The sequence below is a fragment of the Dermacentor variabilis genome, unplaced genomic scaffold, assembly GCF_050947875.1.
Source record: "Dermacentor variabilis isolate Ectoservices unplaced genomic scaffold, ASM5094787v1 scaffold_12, whole genome shotgun sequence".
NCBI classification, from domain to species: Eukaryota; Metazoa; Arthropoda; class Arachnida; order Ixodida; family Ixodidae; genus Dermacentor; species Dermacentor variabilis.
In genome coordinates this window covers 55,385,447-55,391,446 of record NW_027460280.1, presented here as the reverse complement: position 1 = coordinate 55,391,446, position 6,000 = coordinate 55,385,447, and positions in this window count along the sequence as shown.

Below are 6,000 nucleotides of genomic sequence, written 5' to 3'. Positions count from 1 at the left end.
AATCGCAGAGCTTGCCTTTCCGATAAAACCAGAGGATGCATTTTATGAGCCGGGCTGCCGGAAAACAAGACACCCAAATTCCATGACGGGTCAGACATACATTTTATATGTCATAAATTAATGTATGTCTTCGCGACCCATATCGTCGGTTACTCATCTTACGCTATCAGCCCACGGCACAAGTTGCCTTAGACGCGACTTTATCAATGTTGGTTTTCCAGTTTAGTTTCCCATTATACGTGATTCCCAGGTATTTAAGAGAGCGTGGCGGTGCGTCAACTTGGCTTCCTCGTCGTTTCCCAGTCAAGTACTCTGCGCTTCCCTCCCACATTTCGGGCCCTTGAAAACTGGCAAAATCAACCCAGTTCAGTGTAGGGTCTCAGCGCGTGAAAATAGAGCAGATGGGCCGTAAGCGACGCTGACCTAAAACCATATCTTGTTATGCCGTGCAATGAAGAAGCAAAATCCCGCTTACGCGCTGGCACGTCATTTGCAACGAAGCACCCAGAGACTGGGCCATTTCATTGCTATGCTGTTTTTATGGCGTCGACATCAATTAACTTCTTTTAACTTAGCGCTTAACCTGCCAGCACTTCTTGACGCCGCACATGGGTCTAGCGTCGCGCCAGAGATGCCATATGGTATTTTGTTCGTTATCTAGTTTGGGTTTTAGTTCTTGTATATGCTGCCATCTAGTGAAAGCGGGAAGACATAGTTCCCCGTGACTGCGCGTGGTCGGCGATCTGGCAGCGCGTGCTTTTCTTCTTCTTCTTGAGATAGAACACGCCTGAGAGACTATTAAACGTGTGCGTATGTGACTCGTCGTCTGGCCGTCTCGCTCTTCTATCCTGGCTACAACATTAGTGTGTGTTTCTTTTAGACACATGCAGGTGCAAACAGTTTAATCATCGCGTACAAATAAGTACACACTTAAGAAAGGATAACATACATATATATAACAGAGCAACCAATTTCCAAAGCCTCTTCATTGCCTTTACTTATTCACAGCCGAGCACGCGGTGCTGCTCAATGAGAAAGAAGTGTTTCCTCGTGCCCCCTTGCCGTTCGCGCTCCGTCAGAGAAGATAGCGAGAAAGAAGCCTAGGTCGCCGTGTTCCAGCGTCAGCAACGTCCCTGTCGGGCAAGCAAGTCGCACTGGTTCAAGTGAAATTGGGTCGCACGCGATCAATACAGGCAGCAGTCAGTATCGCGATGTCCAGAGGATCCGGAGTGCCTGAACTTCGACGAATAACAACATGTGTTGGCGCAGCCGAAGCTACTTCACAGTTGCACGAAGACCTACCATATTCGACGAGCTTTCTTGACACGCCGCGAGAGTCCGGGGCTTCGGTGCTCGCTCCCAATCCACCCGGCAAGAGCGATCGAGGAGGACTGCCTCGGCGTTCTCGACAGCGAAGACGACCTACGTCAGTTCATGACGAACGGGCTGGCGCCGAGCAATTAGCTTCACGAATCCTTTTCGCTACGTACACCGAGGCGACTGCCCGTGACGACGACCAGCTGCTGCATCTATGGATCCTGCTCCTCACGACGGCTGAGCCGCGCCTTCCTCGCCAGCAACAACGTTCGGCGTCAGCGCATCACCAAGCTGTTGATGCACGGACCAGTATGCTGGACACTCCGGAGCCATTGCAAAGCACCAAGCATTCGGGTCGTGTGCTGCAGCCCTCAAAACTGCCTGTGTGCAGATCTTCGGCCGCGGTTGGTTGCCGCTCGCTCCCTCCAGCTGACGGTCACCCTTCGTTGGGCGGGAAGGCTTTCGGATTGCTGGAGCTGCTGTACAGCTCACTTTTCCTGACGCCGAGCCCACCTGGAAGGTCATCTCAGAACAAGCCGCTAGACCGGCTCCTTTCCTGCGTCAGGCCTCGACCATTTCCTTTTCCTGCTCCTGCTGCTGACACAAGGATCCCTTGCACTTTTGTCAACAGCTGCTTGTGCGCCGCACTAGTCCGTGCTGCCTCAGTTGCATGCCTACAGGATGACGTGGTGTTTTCGCAAGTGAGGAATGGCGACGCTGCTGAGGCACTCCGAGTGATTGCATTGCTGGAGCAGGAGGGCGACCACCTGGCCGAGCATATACTGATGACCCTGGGTCTCACACCTTTCCCCGGCTTTTTTCACGAGACTGATCCTGAAGAAGATGATGGCGACGCGGGCATTGTCACAGCCCCGCGCTCGCCGGCCCTTCTCAATATGAACGGTGTGACTCGCTACGACGAGTGCGTGTCATCTGGCAATGTTGTCGGAACCGTCGGAAAGACGTCGGGCAAGCCACCGATTAAGGGGATGAGTCTCAAGAAACCCACTTGTGACACGTTACCAGTACTTCCCGGTGGGGAGAGTGATGCTGAGGCTGCATTGATCAAGCTGCAGGCCGGAACGAACGACGGTCTCTTCGTCTTTAATCTGGCTGGTGATGTTTGCATGCTCTTGTACTACCTTCCACCCTGTCTCGGCGTTGCCGTCTTGCCATCGTCGTTGCGTGGGTCCAACGATGCTTGGGTTTCCTCGTGTGCGCGCTCGTGCAGTGACGTCAGTAGCACGCGGTTGGACTAGACGACGGAAGGAAGACCTGTAACATCCCGCATACATTGACGACGATGGGACGGGCGGACCAGACTTCTTCGTCATAAACATTTTCTCAATATATTGGCAATAATTCACGATGACCATTGATATCTTAGTGCACTCGCGGCGTATGATATTGAAGGTTTTGCTTGATTTGATGCATTTGATATTATTAAAGAAGTAGGTTTTGACGCGCAATCTTGGGGTTGTCTTTGTATGCTGACCGCGTCAACCGAAGCAACGACGAGACCGTTACTTATGGTTGACACGGTATTCGTGTTTCGCGATACGTGCAAACGCCACACGAGCACTTGAACGAAGGGAATATTTCCATGCGGTTTAGAAATATCTCCATACCAATAAATATAATAAAGAAAGACGAAGAAGAAAGTGACTATTATAAATGTAATCAATAAGCCATGTCAACTGAATTCTAAATTAGACAGTAGTTGTACGTACCAAGTTTTAGCTTGTCTAGCTCTTCTTTCGATACTTAAGTTATGGGAGCTTGCAATCACCCTACTCTTGACTCTGCCCTCTTGTGGGCAAATGCCATATTTTCAAGTATCAAAACTTATAGGGTACTAAACTAACTTATAGGGTCCTAAACTTTTTTTTTTATCGGCAATAGCTCGAAAGAAACAGTTTTGCTGTAAACTGGGCTGTGATTCTGCAAAGTGCACAGGTTTGTAGCCTTTTTGGTGTAATCTTTCTCTGATACTCTCCTATACCTTATTGCATATCTTGTGAATCTTTACAGCCCAATCAAACTCACACGCGTGGGTGAAGCCGTAAAAAAAAGGGGGAAGCGGTAATCAAAATCGAGTAATATAAGTATTCATCGGGGACAAAACATAGAATTCAATTTGATTTAGAAAGCGTCCGAAGGCTCCGCACTGAAAACGAACACCACTATGCAGCAGTCATTAAATTTCTAAAGGCCATTTACACTTCGCAATAATACAGGTATCCGAGTTTTTGATCGACGAGTGCTGCTAAGAGCATTTCGTGCAAACTTTGCGGCGTCTCTTGCAGGCATCATCATCTCGTCTATAATTCTCATAACATTCTTGGCAAATTAAGAAGTCGTCAGAAAACTGCACTTGTCTACAACGGAGATGTGATCTCGAGGTCAATGACGTGTCAATGCTGCCGTCGGTGTAGGACGTCATCATTGTTCTCGTTGTGCCAATAGTTGTTGTGGCTGTCGTGGTGTTGTCATGGTACTGCCGCTATCGGAATGACGTGACTGGCATGCCTTCGTTATCGCCGTCAGTGAAATAGTCGTAATTTTCCACGCGGTTCACTTATTTTGCTTTATTTTTATTTTATCTTTTTATTTTTTTATTTTTAGTAGAACCTGACGCTTTCGTTTGATTAACCCTCCAAAGTTATTTTGTGACAGCAGTCGGCCCGCATGGCGCCAACGTCTAGTGACATCTGGGAGTACACGTAGAAACATAGACCCAGGTACACATTTAATGTTTGTCCCGGATAGATCCATAGAAAGCGGTGAAGCAGCGTCGGTAAGTTTTGTTTCGGGAACAGCTGCGATAGAAAGCTGGTGATGAGGCGCGAATGTGCGTTTCGGTCAATGCCTCTCATTAGAAAAATTAACCTCAATTTTCATGTCACATTCAAGGTAGCTACAATATCATTGTCGTCATCATCACCACTGTTTGCCTATATTCATGTCCTATGCAGAAAAAACACCTCTCATTTCGTTCTCTAGAGAACTCTGTCCTGTGCTGTACGAACACCACCGCGAATTCTCTTCGACTAGCGCCAGACATCGAAAGTCGAATATTATTTGCCAAAAACTTCACTTGAGCCGAGCTTGCGCAAAGCCGCTTTTTTAATTGGACACTTTCTATTCTTGCTTGAGTGAGGACGTTGTCACTTCTGCAAGGACAGTGCATGTCGACACAGTTTCCCAAATGTAACGTTTTCTAGTTTTCTTCATTGTGGAAGGGCTGCGCTAAACCTGCGTTCAAGCAAGAAGCAAGATGACTTGTTTTTTCTTGAACGGTGATGATCAGCACCCTCAGCATTCGGATGCATTTGTGAGGTACGAAAGGAAGACAAGGCAAAGACAATGTTTATAATGTTTTTTCGTTTTTTTTTTTTTGGGGGGGGGGGGGGGATGGACCTCAAAGATGAGATACCAGCTGCTGAGGAAATTCTCGTTACAGTCCCACGTGGCACGTGATGACTGCCTGAGGTACGACAGCCATTGTGCTGTGCGGTGAAGTGGTAGAACAAGAACGATGCCGAGCGTAGTGTAGGGCGCCCAAATGCAAAAATCTGTATCTCGTTTAAAAAAAAATCAAAGTTAAATTATGGCAGAAATGGAAGCCCAACAAGCAGGCGTACCTTATGCATCTTGTGTCATATCTTTACATGGACGACCTCGTTGCGAAAATCAGGACTGTGTGTGGAATAAAACCGACATATTGATATATTTGTGATGTTCCTTTCAAAAAATCCGTATGATGTATTCCCTCAAGAGTACAGCTCCACGAGAGTCAAGAAATATAGTCACACTGACCAAATCATTGACAATTCTGCCACTAAATATGGTTGATTGGACGTGATTTCGTCAAAATCAGTGCATTATAAAGCACTTCTCTGATAGAAATTACCAATAAACACCACACGGTAACGAAGTCAAAGCTCTCTAGGTCCACGAGAAGAAGTTGTGCAGCTATACTGATAAAAATAACATTTATATTAATTTTTATTCGTAGGCTGATGTTTCCCGTAAATCAGCAAACCTTTGGAGGGCGTCACGTGATAAACAAACGATTTCTGCAATGATATACTAGAAAATGAATCTGAGCAAGGTACTGAACAGCCATGATATTTTACGAGAAAGTCTAATGTGTTTGAGCGACATGTCTGGACACGCCCGGGACATCTGACGTGAAATGATCCTATAAAATCATGCTCGCCTATATCTACGTCAGTCCGATCACGAATGCAGCGCAAGCTAACCGAGCGTGTGTAAGAGGTATACCTGCTGCGCAGGCAGAAAGCGATAGAATGTAACTGGCACGTGATGAACGCGTCAAACGTGTCAAAGAGCCTTAGTTGGATTTGGCCAATGCCTCCTAGATAGCACAAGGCCAGTGCACTTTGATCCGTGACGTCGTGCTAACTTTCCAGGCTGCCTTAGAATCTAATAGGGACGCTCCTGGGTAAGCCGTGCCTTCTGTGTTGATATCGGCGACATTGAACGCTTCATTTGGCTATGCCCGAAGTTCGACCCAGAATGAAAAGGGATGGTCGACAGCCTGCAAAAGAGTGGTCTTCAGTACAGGACCTTTAATGCAGTCGTTTTCTCAGGAGGGCCCGCAGCAATCAAGAAGAGAGCGCAACGTCTTCTGATTGCCTTCCTGAGAGACACGGCCGG